The 17,322-nt window shown below is 44.8% G+C and overlaps 1 protein-coding gene across 1 annotated transcript in view; it reads left to right on the top strand.

The window, feature by feature from the left end:
• The window catches only part of UNC13C (unc-13 homolog C), a 1,077,413-nt gene that overhangs the window by 169,772 nt on the left and 890,319 nt on the right, over positions 1-17,322 (top strand). The window lies entirely within an intron of this gene.

Genomic DNA, 17,322 nt, shown 5'->3' with positions numbered 1-17,322 from the left:
ATAGAGTGAGCAAATGATGGGGCCCAAACTGTCTAGATAGAAAAGGACAGGAAAGATACTGTCTGCAATCATGCAAAAAACCCTAAGAAAAATCTAACACGCCTGATATACAAAAATACTGAGGCCACACGACCTCTCCCAAACTAGATCAGAATTCTGTTGTGAACTGGAAGCAAAACAAAAGATTCTGATATACCAGGGGACTAGCAATACTGAACAGACTGACATAAGCTGTGGCGTATGGAACGGTGTCCAGCACCTTTCCCAGCAGGGATCAATGCTGAACCCACACAGCAAAGCAGAAAGCAGAGAAAGGCAAAACCTGAATCAAATGCAAAAAGATTCCAGCAAACAAATAACTTATCTGAACGATGCAGGATCAAGCAGGGGGCAAGCGGACATCAAAATGCACAGGAAGAAAACCAAAATTACCAGCAACAACTGAGGGAAGCCTGCTCACTTTAAATCTTCCCAGTCTGTAGCACCTGACCTGCAATCATCCTCTTCAGGTGATTGACTTCTGTCAACTCGACCAGCTCCATTACCTGCAGCAACCACCAGAGGGAGCCCAAACTCAGAAGTCAGGTCACAAGTGTTCACAACAGTTGGAGCTTTGATATATTTACTGATATTGGAACCAGTCTTACATCTGCATGTCCATATCACAACTAGGACAGATATATAATTACCAATAATTAAATAGGCTTCCTATTAAAAGAAAAGATCACAGACTGAGATCTTAAAAACCAAGTGGAAGATCTATTTAATCAATTAAACCCTAATGCCCTTTATAGGAATCTGTTGGCAGGTTTTTGTTATGTAATCTAAATACAACATGAGGTAGCGGCTGGGACACTGATTTCAGTGATGTGTCACTTATTAGGCTGTGTGCTATTGTTTCAATACAATAATGGTTTTATAAGCAGGAGATTATCACTGACGGACTAGCTGCCTGCCTGCATCCTGGTCCAACCATGCCCCTAGCACTGATTAGCATCTTATTGACATGGTACAGACTGGGACTGAAATTCAGCCCTGGCATTTGAAATCATACAGGCCCATACTTTGCCCCTCCCCAAGCAGCAGATGGGATATATTACTAATGTTACCCTGGATGGAGGAAAGCAAGATTTACTACATGCCCATATTTTTAATGATTCCCGTGGCCTGCTGGGATAAGTGATGGATTCAGCAACTTTGTGCTCCGTCACAACTCTTAGCAGTATGGGTGTCTAGAGAACACCAACTCTGTTAACAACGTAGCAGTCAAGGTGGCCCACTACCAGACAGGCCCTTCTGGCATTTGACAGAATTGCCAGATGGCCAGTCTGGCCCTGTTAATGACAATATAAACAGGAAGCTGTGTTGTGGGAGGGGTTAGCTTTCTGACCTCTGCTACACGTAAAAACTCTAATTATAAAACAACTGTTGCACCCAGTAAACTAAGTGATACATTGCTAGAATCATGGTCTCTGTCCCTACATTATGCTTATCTGAAATGATGTAGCAAAAGCCTGGTGACAGATTCCCTTTAAGACCTTGAAATGGGATTTTGAAAATGATGGTGCAAAAGCCATCACATTATGTGAATTATAGATTACTGGGGAATACAGATTACTTGTATGTGAGATATTGTTTTGTATGAAACGTGATCATTAGTGTTGAGCGATACCTTCCGATATCGTGAAATATCGGATCGGATTGGATCGGACCGATACCCAAAAAGTATCGGATATCGCCGATTCCAATTCAGGAAACCAATGCAAGTCAATGGGACAGAAATATCAGAATTAATATAAACCCTTTCTTTCCTTGTAGGTTAATTCTACATGAAGAAAAACAACTAAGAATAATGTAGAATGAATTGGGGGAGGTGGAGGAGACATTAAAGTCATAGAGGTTTAGCCCAATCAAATGGAATAGCAGGAATAAATTTTTTTTAAGACTTTCGGAGTTACAAAGATATTGACTATGTTAACCTTTTTTTATATTTTATCAGATATGTATGTTTCACTACTTCCATGCTCTTCACCTTCTTTTTTACTTCTCCCACACTTTCTCCTTCATGATCCTCAGCAGCAGCAGCATCTTTTTCATCAACTTCTTCACCTTATTCATCTTCTTCTTCACCTTCTTCCTATTATTCTTTTTTTTTTACATTCTTCATATTCTTCTTATTCAATTATTATTCTTCTTCATATTCTACTTCTTCATATTCTTCCTATTCTTCTTCTTCATCATATTCTTATTTGTGACAGGCATTCCTGTAGTTATCTATAAAAGTTTGAAGATTACACCTTCCGTTCTGCCTGTCACAAAAGATTTACAACAGGATTTGTCCGCGTTCAGTTTGGCCTGCAGCAGCAGGCATTTTCCAGGGGCACCACTAGGAGGAACGGACTCACCCCCATACACTGCTTAGTCTTCTTCTGCTTATAATTTAGATAATAAATTTTGCTCTGATTTTTATTCTTATGCTTAATGTTCTTCTGCTTTTTGTCCTGCTTCTTGGTCTTCTGTCTCTTGTTGTTCTGCATCTTGGTGGTTGTCTCCTTGTTCATTGTCCTCTTGGTCATCTTCTTCAGGGTCATCTTTTTGGTCTTCTTTGGAGTGGTCTTCAGGGTTGTCGTCTTCAGGGTTGTCGTCTTCAGGGTTGTCATCTTCAGGGTTGTCGTCTTCAGGGTTGTCGTCTTCGGGGTTGTCGTCTTCGGGGTTGTCGTCTTCGGGGTTGTCGTCTTTGGGGTCGTCGTCTTTGGGGTCGTCGTCTTCGGGGTGGTCTTCAGGGTGGTCGTCTTCAGGGTCATCATCTTAGGTGTCGTCGTCTTCAGGGTGGTCTTCAGGGTCGTCGTCTTCAGGGTCGTCGTCAGGGAGATCCAGAGTGATTACCAAAAACCATTTCAAAAAGCTTGAACTTGGAAATGTAGCAGAAAGTACAAGAAGGCTGAGGAACTGCCGAGAACCAGCTGACGGTATTGGAACCCGGATGGGTAGCAGAAGGAACAAGAGCCAATGGCACTACCGAGCACCAGCTGATGGTACTGGAACCCGGTTACTAAGCAGGAGGTACCTGTGCTAGAAAGCACTACCAAGGACCAGCCAACATTGCTGGAACTCTGATACCGAGATGGAGGCACCTAAGCCAAAGGCACTGCCGAGAACCAGCTGACAGTGCTTGAAACCGGAGGGGTAGCAGAAGCTACAAGAGCCAATGGCACTACCGACGACCAGCTGACGGTGCTGGAACACGGTTACTAAGCAGGAGGTACCTGTGCCAGAAAGCACTACCAAGAACCAGCAGACGTTGCTGGCACTCGGATACCGAGAAGGAGGCACCTAAGCCAAAGGCACTGCCGAGAACCAGCTGATGGTACTGGAACCCGGTTACTAAGGAGGAGGTACCTGTGCTAGAAAGCACTACCAAGGACCAGCCAACGTTGCTGGAACTCTGATACCGAGATGGAGGCACCTAAGCCAAAGGCACTGCCAAGAACCAGGTGACGGTGCTGGAAACCGGAGGGGTAGCAGAAGCTACAAGAGCCAATGGCACTACCGTGGACCAGCTGATGGTGCTGGAACACGGTTACTAAGCAGGAGGTACCTATGCCAGAAAGCACTACCAAGGACCAGCAAACGTTGCTGGCACTCGGATACCGAGAAGGAGTCACCTAAGCCAAAGACACTGCCGAGAACCAGCTGACGGTACTGGAACCCGGATGGGTAGCAGAAGCTACAAGAGCTAATGGAACTACCGAGGACCAGCTGACGGTGCTTGAACCCGGAGGGGCAGCAGAAGGAACAAGAGCCAATGGCGCTACCGAGGACCAGCTGATGGTACTGGAACCCGGTTACTAAACAGGAGGTACCTGTGCCAGAAAGCACAACCAAGGACCAGCAGACGTTGCTGGCATTCGGATACCGAGAAGGAGGCACCTAAGCCAAAGGCACTGCCGAGAACCAGCTGACGGTACTGGAACCCGGATGGGTAGCAGAAGGTACCCATGAAAAACAAAGTTGCAAGGCCGCGAGCCGGCCGCAGTTACCAAAACCCACAGTCCTACAGGGGGTGCTTGTCCTATTGGCACTACGGAACCAGCCTTTATTGCCAGATCCCGCAGCCCACATAGGAAGCACCTAAACTGCAGGCACCATAGAGTCAGCTAACCCAACCGCAACACGACAGGACAACGTATTGGTGGCAAAGTGACGTTGACACTACCCGGAAACAGCTGGCGTCCTGGAACCAGGCTGGGCAGGAGGGAATACCCATGCCAAAGACACTTCCGAGAACCAGCTGACGGTGCTGGAACCTGGATGGGTAGCAGAAGCTACAAGAGTCAATGGAACTACCGAGGACCAGCTGACGGTGCTTGAACCCGGAGGGGCAGCAGAAGGAACAAGAGCCAATGGCACTACCGAGGACCAGTTGATGGTACTGGAACCCGGTTACTAAGCAGGAGGTACCTGTGCCAGAAAGCACTACCAAGGACCAGCAGATGTTGCTGGAACTCTGATACCGAGATGGAGGCACCTAAGCCAAAGGCACTGCCGAGAACCAGCTGAAGGTACTGGAACCCGGATGGGTAGCAGAAAGTACCCCTGAAAAACAATGTTGCAAGGCGGCGAGCCAGCCGCAGTTACCGAAACCCACAGTCCTACTGGGGGTGCTTGTCATATTGGCACTACGGAACCAGCCTTTATTGCCAGATCCCGCAGCCCACATAGGAAGCACCTAAACTGCAGGCACCATAGAGTCGGCTAACCTGACCGCAACACGACAAGACAATGTACTGGTGCCAAAGTGAGGTTGACACTACCTGGAAACAGCTGTCGTGCTGGAACCAGGCTGGGCAGGAGGGAGTACCTGTGCCAAAGACACTTCTGAGCAGCAACTGGCGGTGTTGGAGCTCAGGGATTACACTAGAAACAGAGTGTAGCCAGAGGCCTAATTGGAGCAAGTTTAAAATCTGGAGTAGTGTGAATGTGGACAGAACAGGCGAAATTGCCGGACACACAGCAGGGGAGCAGCTGGCGTTACTGAACCCCACTAACACAGGAGCTAGTGTTTTTCTCTGTGCAGACGGCACTTCTGAGCAACAACTGGCGGTGTTGGAGCACAGGGTCAATCATGGAGTAGGCTGAGGCCTAATTGGAGCAAGTTTAAAATCAGTTGTAGTGTGAATGTGGAGGGAGCAGGAGATATTGCCGGACACACAGCAGGGGAGCAGCTGACGTTACTGAACCCCACTAACACAGGAGCTAGTGTTTTTCTCTGTGCAGACGGCACTTCTGAGCAGCAACTGGCAGTGTTGGAGCCCAGGGATTACAGTTCAGGTGGTAGAAACATGAGCACAACAGGAGACCTGGATATTGTTGCCAACCAATTATTTATTCTGGAAGAGGACTGACAAATTCCCGCGAGATCCAGGCCTTGTTCATTTTCAGAAAAGTATGCCTGTCAACGTTATTGGAGGATAGTCGCGTGCGACGATCTGTTAGTACACCACCTGCGGCACTAAAGACGCGTTCCGATAATACACTAGCAGCAGGGCAAGCCAGCACCTCCAATGCATACTAAGCTCTGGCCATGTATCCAGCGTAGAGACCCAAAACTTGAAGGGGGAAGAGCCGTCTGGGAGTACACTGAGAGGTCAAGACCTGTAGTCTGTCACCATCTGACGGAAACGTTGCCTCCTGCTGACTGGAGCCGTCTGTGATGGTGTAGACATTTGTGGCGGGCACACAAAACTTTGCCACATTTGGTCCATACTGGTCTTGCCTGGTGCTGAGGCGCTGCCTCTGCTCCCTCTTTGTGCAAAGCTTCCTCCACTGCCTTTATGCACAGAGCTGCTTTGTAAAGCACTAGCAGCACTGCTCTCGGGTGGAATGGAGAACATGATGGAATGCACCAGTGTGTCTTGGCATTCCCGCATTTTACGCTCCCGGTTCAACGGTGTTATGAGTCTTTGTAAGTTGTCCCAGTAGCGAGGATCTAGGAGGGTGTACACCCAATAATCAGCCGTGTTGAGAATGTGAGCGATGCGGCGGTCATTTCTCAGGCACTGCAGCATGAAATCCACCATGTGCTGCAGACTCTCAACTGGCCAGGAAACGCTGCTTGAGGCATCATCTCTGCCTGCTCTGCATCACCCCACCCTCGCTCTACATACTGACTACTAGAGGATTGTGTACCTCCCTCCTCTGGACAGATGTCTTCCTCCTCCATTGACTCCTCCTCATCCTCCTCACAAAGTGCCCCCTGCGTAGGCCTTTGTGAGGAACCACGTTGCGCAGACTGTCCAGAAGCAGATGGCATTTGTGACTCCTCATCCTCCACCTCTTCCAAAACCTCCTCCCTTAGTGCTTGCAGTGTTTTTTGAAGCAGGCAGATAAGAGGGACAGTCATGCTGACTAGTGCATCATCTGCACTCGCCATCCGCGTGGAATCTTCGAAGGCACGCAAAACGTGGCAGATGTTCTTCACCACCACTGAGTGAGCCTCTATGAAGTGTGAACAGCGAGCAGTGCGACTTGTTTGCGCCTGATGCAGCTGGTACTCCATTATTACTGCCTGCTGCTCACACAACCGCTCCAACATATGTAACGTTGAATTCCACCTGGTGGGTAGGTCACATATGATGCGATGTTCCGGAAGCCAGAATCGGCGCTGCAGAGCTGCAATGCGCGATCTTGCCATGCTGGAACGCTGAAAGTGAGCGCACTCTATGCGGACCTTGTGCAGCAGTGCATCAAGATCCGGATAGTCCCTCAAAAAACTCTGCACGACCAAGTTGAGCACATGTGCCAGACATGGGATGTGAGTGAAGTTGCCTAGGCCCAGAGCTGCCACCAGATTTCGGCCATTGTTACACACTACCAAGCCTGGCTGGAGATTCGCTGGCACAAACCACATGTCGCTCTCCTGCTTGATGGCATTCCAGAGCTCCTGCGCTGTGTGGCTTCGATTCCCCAAAGAAATTTAATTTCAGAACAGCCTGTTGATGTTTGGCCACGGCTGTGCTCAAATCGGTTGTAACAGGTAAGCATTCACGGGTCCATGTGGAGGTAGACCGTGATGGCTCCTGCAGCGCTGATTATGAGGAGGAGTCAATGTGTACAGACTGGATTCCTGCAATCCTTGGAGTTGAGAAAACAATTCAACAAACGCACCAATATCATAATATATGAATGCATAGGACCAATGCTAGATAAATATGATACCAAGGTAATGGACCAAAATACGGACTAATCGCAAATGTAAACACAAACCACACAGAAAAAAAGAGCGACAACAAGTCCAAAATTATTATGAAATATCCATAAAAAGATTCTTTATTATAAAAAGCATACAGATGAAAAGAGCAAATCACCACAATGTGAAAATTGGCTAAAAGCCCAAGACGCTGACACATGCTTCAGACATCTCAAATAGAGTGTAAATCACAGCTAGAAAATATAGTGTTTAAACAAACACGTAAGCACCCCCATGTCATTAATAAATGGATCATAATATTAGATGAAATAGCACAGGTCGGTGGTAACATATGGAGACACTCTATTAACTCTCAGTACATGTATAGTTAAACATACCTAGTTTAGCCAGACGGCAATAGGGAGAGGAGATGAGAGCAGAAGATGTACCAGCGTCACCCCGACGCGCGTTTCGGAGCGCTATGCTCCTTCCTCAGGGGGCGTGGCAAGAAGGCGCATTCTATGAGTTTATATAGCGCGCCAACCGGAAGTCCCGCAGACGCGTCTGTAGTCAGTCAAACCAAGACCACGCCTCCGCTCCAATGAACACCGGAAACACGCGGGCCCCACGTGATCCAGCGTCATAAAGAGACGGAAAGCGTGGTCATGGTGACCGCCAACGCGCGTGCGCAGAACAAGGATGCATAATCGGCCATAATGAAAGAGGGCAGAAGTGCGGGAAAACAATTGCAGGGAAAATTAAGAAAGAAATAACATTAATATAAATACAGAGCGTAGGCATACAATAGATGTAACACAACATGGCCAGAGAATTTTGTATTTATGTACATATATAATGACAAAGAATTTGCATTAAAGTAACGCCGGATGAAAACCTCTAATTGAGTCCTCAAAGTGGTGGGTTATTAATATAATATAACCTCCGCAGACATTCAGTATAGACGTAAATTATAAATTACAAAATAACGGTGGATAGAAATATTAAGTTTCATCCTCTTAGTGGTGGATTGTCCATATAATATAATTGCCAAAAATATTCAAAGGACAAATTATAGCAGCCCACCACACCATATCACCAAAAGTAGAATATATCAGCAAATAATTATACCAATACATAAAAAAATATATATATATTTATAACAAAATCACATCATATATCTAATGGCCAAGGGTGCCTACGAAATCTAAATTTCAATGTTTATTGAAAAAACACCCAAACAACCCACACGTCCATTGCTCAACGAGATCTACAAAATACTCGTAGGTTGATCAAACCCTCAAAGAAGGGAAAACAAATAATTTTCATTTCACAAATTGATTGAAGTCAGTCTCCCAACTTTTAGGTGCAGGGTATTGGTCTACGCAGGTGTCATGATGTAAAATATTGGACCTCCACAGGACAAATGGTGACCACGAGAAAAAGGGGTCATAGAGAACAACACATCTAAAAGAAAAAGAATTAAAAACAAATTAAAACTAGAGCCAAAATTCACAAAGCATAATATGACTCAAAAGCCGACAGCCAGCATCACAAAAATGGGACAAAGCTATTATATTCATTCAGTCCGTGAGGGTGAAGTGTATTAAGAGTCCAGATCCAACGGGATTCTAGCTAAGCTAACCTCTGCGACGTCCTACCCCCCCGCTGAGAAGCATCAATACAATCGATGCCTCTGACACGGAGAAGGGAGGCATCACAGGAGTGACACAGCCAGAAGTGCCTCGGTATAGTCTTCAGGGAGGATGCATCCTTGTGGTCAACGGCAGCCAATATACCTAAGACATGTTCTCTCACGCGAACCTTAAAGGGACGCGTGGTCAAACCAACATAGATCAATCCACAAGGACATATAGCAAAATAGATAACATTGCGAGTCTCACACGTAATCCTCTTCCTAATGTCATATGTCCTAGATCTATCTGCATTGTGGAAGGTGTTACATCTTTCAATGTTGGGACATGCAACACCACGACCACAAGGAAAACATCCTCCCCTACAGCCTGCACCACTATTTAGAAATGTTGGTTTGGGATCCCCCACATAGTGGCTTCTAACCAAAAGATCACGCAAATTTTTAGCGCGTCTGTTAGAAATAGCTGGTTTCTAGAATAGGATCAGCTCTAAGTATTGGCCATGATTTTGACAAAGCCTCCCTCACACGGGCTGATTGCGCGTGGTAGTCTGTAACAAATCTAACTTTATCATCAGTTTGTCGCACCTCAGATTTATATAACAGATCATGACGCCGAGAGTGTTTAGCACGATTGTAAGCGCGTTTCACCATACAGTGGCTATAACCACGCTCATAGAATCGTCTTTTAAGATCCTCTGCTTGTAGTTCAAAATCAGTATCGGTAGAACAAATTCTACGAAGATGTAGAAAATGCCCTATGGGCACAGATTGGATCACATGTCTCGGATGTGCAGAGGAGGCGTGCAACAAAGAATTGGTTGATGTTGGTTTTCTAAATATGTCCGTCTGTAGGACATCACCATCCCCACGTCTAAGAGTGACATCCAAAAATTCGACCATATTACTGTCATGTTGATAAGTAACGCGGATGTTCATATCATTAGTATTCAATGATTGCATAAAATCCTGGAGGAAATTCACTGGCCCCTGCCAGATCATGAAAATATCGTCGATGTACCGCACCCAAAGGAGGACGTGGTCCATCGACAAACCACGATCTGACAGGGAGAGGTCCCTCTCCCACAGCCCCAGGAACAGATTGGCGTAGGCGGGCGCAAAGGAGGCGCCCATGGCTGTTCCCTGGAGCTGCAGGTAGAAGGACCCCTTCGTAGAATTTGTCAAATCATGGCCAATCATGGTAGAATTTGTCAAAATCATGGCCAATACTTAGAGCTGATCCTATTCTTTCTAAATATATTTCTAAAAAACCAGCTATTTCTAACAGACGCGCTAAAAATTTGCGTGATCTTTTGGTTAGAAGCCACTATGTGGGGGATCCCAAACCAACATTTCTAAATAGTGGTGCAGGCTGTAGGGGAGGATGTTTTCCTTGTGGTCGTTGTGTTGCATGTCCCAACATTGAAAGATGTAACACCTTCCACAATGCAGATAGATCTAGGACATATGACATTAGGAAGAGGATTACGTGTGAGACTCGCAATGTCATCTATTTTGCTATATGTCCTTGTGGATTGATCTATGTTGGTTTGACCACGCGTCCCTTTAAGGTTCGCGTGAGAGAACATGTCTTAGGTATATTGGCTGCCGTTGACCACAAGGATGCATCCTCCCTGAAGACTATACCGAGGCACTTCTGGCTGTGTCACTCCTGTGATGCCTCCCTTCTCCGTGTCAGAGGCATCGATTGTATTGATGCTTCTCAGCGGGGGGGTAGGACGTCGCAGAGGTTAGCCCAGCTAGAATCCTGTTGGATCTGGACTCTTAATACACTTCACCCTCACGGACTGAATGAATATAATAGCTTTGTCCCATTTTTGTGATGCTGGCTGTCGGCTTTTGAGTCATATTATGCTTTGTGAAATTTGGCTCTAGTTTTAATTTGTTTTTAATTCTTTTTCTTTTAGATGTGTTGTTCTCTATGACCCCTTTTTCTCGTGGTCCCCATTTGTTCTGTGGAGGTCCAATATTTTACATCATGACACCTGCGTAGACCAATACCCTGCACTTAAAAGTTGGGAGACTGACTTCAATCAATTTGTGAAATGAAAATTATTTGTTTTCCCTTTTTTGAGGGCTTGATCAACCTACGAGTATTTTGTAGATCTCGTTGAGCAATGGACGTGTGGGTTGTTTGGGTGTTTTTTCAATAAACATTGAAATTTACATTTCGTAGGCACCCTTGGCCATTAGATATATGATGTGATTTTGTTATAAATATATATATTTTTTTTATGTATTGGTATAATTATTTGCTGATATATTCTACTTTTGGTGATATGGTGTGGTGGGCTGCTATAATTTGTCCTTTGAATATTTTTGGTAATTATATTATATGGACAATCCACCACTATAAGAGGATGAAACTTAATATTTCTATCCGCCGTTATTTTGTAATTTATAATTTACGTCTATACTGAATGTCTGCGGAGGTTATATTATATTAATAACCCACCACTTTGAGGACTCAATTAGAGGTTTTCATCTGGCGTTACTTTAATGCAAATTCTTTGCCATTATATATGTACATAAATACAAAATTCTCTGGCCATGTTGTGTTACATCTATTGTATGCCTACGCTCTGTATTTATATTAATGTTATTTCTTTCTTAATTTTCCCCGCAATTGTTTTCCCTCACTTCTGCCCTCTTTCATTATGGCCGATTATGCATCCTTGTTCTGCGCACGCGCGTTGTCGGTCGCCATGACCACGCTTTCCGTCTCTTTATGACGCTGGATCACGTGGGGCCCGCGTGTTTCTGGCGTTCATTGGAGCGGAGGCGTGGTCTTGGTTTGACTGACTTCAGACGCGTCTGCGGGACTTCCGGTTGGCGCGCTATATAAACTCATAGAATGCGCCTTCTGGCCACGCCCCATGAGGAAGGAGCATAGCGCTCCGAAACGCGCGTCGGGGTGACGCTGGTACATCTTCTGCTCTCATCTCCTCTTCCTATTGCCATCTGGCTAAACTAGGTATGTTTAACTATACATGTACTGAGAGTTAATAGAGTGTCTCCATATGTTAGCACCGACCTGTGCTATTTCATCTAATATTATGATCCATTTATTAATGACATGGGGGTGCTTACGTGTTTGTTTAAACACTATATTTTCTAGCTGTGATTTACACTCTATTTGAGATGTCTGAAGCATGTGTCAGCGTCTTGGGCTTTTAGCCAATTTTCACATTGTGGTGATTTGCTCTTTTCATCTGTATGCTTTTTATAATAAAGAATCTTTTTATGGATATTTCATAATAATTTTGGACTTGTTGCTCTTTTTTTCTGTGTGGGTTGTGTTAATCCTTGGAGTTGGCAGAACATGTACAGCGCCACTCTCAAGATCTGTACCCGGCTCCACAACATTTACCCAATGGGCAGTGAGGGAAAGGTATCGTCCCTGTCCATGGTTACTGGTTCACGCATCGGTGGTCTGGTGGACCTTGCTACTGACGGCGTTTAGTAGCGCATGTTTAATTTTTCCCTCCACATGCTTTTGCAGGGCAGGGACGGCATGCCTGCTGAAATAAAAGCGGCTGGGCACATTTTATTGTGGACTGCGAATGCCATGAAGTTACGGAAGGTGTCAGTCTCCTACCAGCCTGAATAAGAGCATTTCAAGGGCCAATAGTTTTGCAATGCCAGCATTCAGAGCCTGTGCTCGGAGATGGTTTGCCGAGTATGGCCGCCTTTTCTCCCATGTCTGTGCTACCGATGGCTGTAGAGTGGCCTGGTAGTGTGAGGATGACAGGGAACATGGTGCTGTGGGTGTAATTACACTGGGTCTCTGTACAACAGTGCCAGAGGTTCTTCCATGGCGATCCTGTGAGGCAGCCGAACCAGCTGTGTGTGAGCTGGAGGAGTAGCTACAACACGAGCTGAAGAGGTGGTAGGTGGTGCTGTAGGTTGGCCTACGTCTTCAGTGTGTCTTTGTAACTCCACCATGTGCTTGGTCCGCACATGTTTCCACATATTTGTGTTATTGAGGTTGCTGACACTTTTCCCTCTTTTGACTTTCTGATTACACAGCTTGCATTTGACAAAGCAAATGTCATCTGCAACTGTATCAAAAAAGGACCACTCACTGCAAGTTCTGGGAGGGTCCGTTTTGGGTTTTGGAAGAGGAATGCTCCTAATGGGTGCCGAAATGGAGGCTACATGCAACCAAGTCTGCCCCCTCCCTCTCCCTCCTGTCTTGGCCGTTTGGGGAATCTCTTCCTCAGAGCTGCTCCCACCACCTTCCTGTTCCTCACACCATGATGGGTCAAGGACCTCATCATCTACACTCCCCTCTTCAAACACCTGCTTCTCCTGGGTAGTCTTGCCAGCACAGTACGCACCAGAAAGTGGCACCTGAGTCTCATCATCAGATGCGCACTGAGGTGTGCTGACCATAGGCACTGGCCCACCCGCCTCTTCAGATTCAGAGAGACAAAGCTGTTGCGCATCACTGCATACTCCCTCTTCTTCACATTCTAGAATGCTGCTTGGCTGTCCCCCTCTTTCCAAGCAAAGAGATTCAGAGAACAGAAGTAGAGAATGAGATGGCTCCTGTCCAGGGCTCTCTGACTGCCTGGGCAAATTGGCAGGTGGTGAAGAGACAGATGGTTGCTCTTCAGTGCTCTGGACCTGAGAGGATCTGGAACTAATTGAAGTTGATGCGTTAGCTGCCATCCATCCGACAACAGCTTCAATTTGTTCCTCCCGCAGCAGTGGGGTACGGCGAGCTCCTACAAAGCTGCGCATAAAGGACTGTTCACTCTTAAAACTGGGGGATGTTGAGTCATTGGTGCCCGCAGCAGGCACAGAATCCCCACATCCTCTCCCTGCTGAAACTCCTCGCCCACGATTACGTGCCTTACTCCCTGCCTTCTTCATCTTGGTAGACTGATAAAGATAGGCAGAAAAGTACTAAAGGCTTAGTGTGCTTATTCCTGAACAGCTGCTAACAGGTATAAGAAACACTAATTTTATAAAGTGTGTGGACTACACTTTAATATGAGCTAATGTGGCCTACACAACTGTCAAGTGGAGTGTTTGGTGAACTTTAAGTGTTTTTTTTAAAAAAAGCAAAAAGGATGTGACCAAAGATGTGAAAGCGATAGTATCACAAACTTTTTCTAGCTATTACAATGCAGGAAGGTAACCTACAATGCAATAGATGAGACTCCAAAAAATTGGCTCATACTAATCTGGCTGGGGCTGCAGGGCACAAGCCAGCAAAAAGGCTCCTCTATCTACTCCTATATAGTGTTTGCAACCAATCTAGCTGGATACGGATGGAAGCACACTAATAGGAGAAATTCAGGAAAAATAAGCAGCACTACAGCAAAAAAGGACAATGTATAAGGCAGTGACGCACGCTGAGCGGACTACAACCAGAGGTGGCTGCAGAACACACTACAGCGTGATCTGCACTCTCACACACAGACCTCACAGACAGCCGTGAACAGTGCAGAGAACTGTGCACTAGCACTGAAAGGCTGCAGAAAGGCTCCGCTATCTACTCCTATATAGTGTTTGCAACCAATGTAGATGGATATGGATGGATGCACACTAATAGGAGAAATCCGTAAAAATGAGCAGCTATATAAAAAAAATATATGTATGAGGCAGTGACGCACGCTGAGTGGCTTACAACCAGAGGTGGCTGCAGGACACACTACAGCATGAGCTGCACTCACACACAGACCTTGCAGACAGCTGTGAACAGCGCTGCAAGGCAAAAGGAAGCTTCACACAGGGGTTGCTAAAGTAGCCTGGGTAAATCATTATATAGCAAATCGCTATCTCTAACTGTCCCTCCGAGTCAGAAGAGCAGCGTCCTGTCCCTAACTGAATTCACAGCAGAGTGAAACCAAAATGGCGGCAGCGGCTTTTATAGTGCATCATGACATAATTTCAGCAGCCAATCACAGCCATGCCATTAGTTAACATGCCTACATGCCTAACAGGATGTGCCCACACTTCTTAAGATACTTCATTGGCTGAATCAAATGAAACTGGCTCATAGCATTATGGGAACTTCCGATTCCGGTATTCGATATGCTAAAAGTATCAGAACTCCGCGAATATCGGCCGATACCCGATATTTGCAGTATCGGAATGCCCAACACTAGTGATCATGTGAAAAAAGGCTAAAATATTGCATCGTATTAATATGGTCAAAGTTGACTGAATTTGTAGACATTTGTAACTGAGCTTTACAAGCTTAAATTGGTAGGTGACTGGTAAGAAAACATGAAGCCATATGGAATGGGAACATCAGTCATTTGACACAAAATACAACACATTTGTAGCTGGAAACTGTAGTATTAACCCCTTAATGACCGAGCCATTTTGTAAGTTAATGACTGGGCCACATTTTTAAATCTCCCCAGTGTCACTTTATGAAGTAATAATTCTGGAGCATTTCAATGGATCCCACTGATTCTGAGAGTGTTTTTTGTTGCATATTGTACTTCATGAAAGTGGTAAAAATGTGTTCAATTTGAACGTTTATTAGTGAAAGTATCGAAAATTTCACAATTTTCAAACTTTTAATTCTTATGCACTTAAACCAGAGTTACGTCACCCAAAATAGTTAAATAACATTTACCACATGTCTAATTTACATCAGCACAATTTTTGAAACATTACCTTTTTTTGTTAAAAAATGAGATGGGTTAAAAGTTGACTAGCAATTTCTCATTTTTTTCCAACGAAATTTACAAAACCATTTTTTAAGGACCACATCACATTTGAAGTGTATTTGGGGGGCCTATATGACAGAAAATACCCAAAAGTTACACCATTCTAAAAACCGCACTCCTCAAAGTCCTCAAAAACACATTCAATAACTTTATTAACCCGTAAGATGCTTTAAAGGAATTAATGCAATGTGGAAAGAAAAAATGAACATTTTACTTTTTTCCAAAAAAAAATTACATTAGCCCCTTTTTTTTTATTTTGACAAGGGTAACAGGAGAAAATGAACTTCAAAATTTGTAGTGTAAATTCTCCTGAGTATGGTAATACCTCATATGTTGGGCAAAACTACTGTTTGGGTGCAGCAGGGCTCAGAAGGGAAGGAGCATCATTCTAAACTCAAAAATATCTGGAATAGAGTGTGGACGCCATGGTGCATTTGGAGAATCTCTGATGTGCCTAAACAATGGAAACTCCCTACAAGTGACCCCATTTTGGAAACTAGTCCCCTCAATGAATGTATCTAGGTATTTGGTGAGCACCTTGAACCCCTAGGTGCTTCACAGAAATTTGTAACGTACAGCTGTGAAAATAAAAAATATATTTTTCCCACAAAAATGTTCTTTTAGACTCAAATTTTCATTTTTCACATGGGTAACAGGAGAAAATGCACTTTACAATTTTTTGTGAAAATTCTACTGAGTGAACCAATACCAATGTGGTTGAAAACTACTCCTTAGGCACAGTGCCAAGCTCAGAAGAAATGAAGCCCCAGATTGAAGTTCAGATTTTGTTGGAAAGGTTTGAGGGTGCCGTGTAACATTGGCATATTCCCGGAGCTGCCAGAACAGCAGAAACCTCCCATAATTGACTTCATTTTACAAACTACGCCTCTCAATGATTTCATCTAGGGGTGGAGTGAGCATGTTAATACCACATGTGCCTCACAGCGATTTATACAGTTAGGCGGTGAAGAAGGAATAATTACATTTTTACCACTAAAATGTTTTAGTCACAAATTTTTATTTTTAGGAGCTAATTGGAAAAATGTTTGTTGTGCAATTTCTCCTGATTGTGCCAAAATCCTACATGTAATCAGGAACTACTTTTCAGGCAGAGGGCAAAGCTCAGAAGAGAAGGAGCGCCTTATCATAGTGCAGATTTTGCTGTTATTGTTTGCGGGTGCCATGACACATTAGAAAAGCCCCTGAGGTGCCAGAACAGCAGAAACCCTATTAGTGACCCATTTTACAAACGACACCGCTCCTTGAACTCATCTAGGGGTGCAGTGATCATATTGACATCACAGGTGTGTTACAGAAATTTATAGAAATTTATACCATTGGGCAGTGAAGAAGAAATATTTACATTTTTACCACAAAAATTTAGTTTAAGCCCCAGATTTTACGTGTTCACAATGGGAAATTGGTAACAATGGCATCAACATTTGTCATACAATTTCTGCTGAACATGGCAATACCCATATGTGGCTTTACAGTCCTGCTTAGCCACGCAGCAAGACACGGGAAGGGCGGAGTGCAATTTACCTCCTGGAGTGCAGATTCTCCTAGAATAGTGTGCAGATTATTCAGAACCTCTAATTGCTATAAGATGCTAAAAGAGCAGAATACCCCCCTGAAGTGACCACATTTTGGAAATTATACCCCCACCAAACATGTGGATGTGTTTTAGGCACACTGCAGGGCTCTGGTTGGAGTGGGGCATTTGGATTTGGGAGTGCAGACTTTGTGGGATTTCTTTTAGGGGTGGGGGA

This window comes from Dendrobates tinctorius, unplaced genomic scaffold, assembly GCF_039654945.1.
Source record: "Dendrobates tinctorius isolate UK_male_01 unplaced genomic scaffold, ASM3965494v1 ptg000022l, whole genome shotgun sequence".
NCBI lineage: Eukaryota > Metazoa > Chordata > Amphibia > Anura > Dendrobatidae > Dendrobates > Dendrobates tinctorius.
The sequence above is the reverse complement of the archived record's forward strand: the minus strand, read 5'-3'. Positions and strand labels throughout refer to the sequence as shown.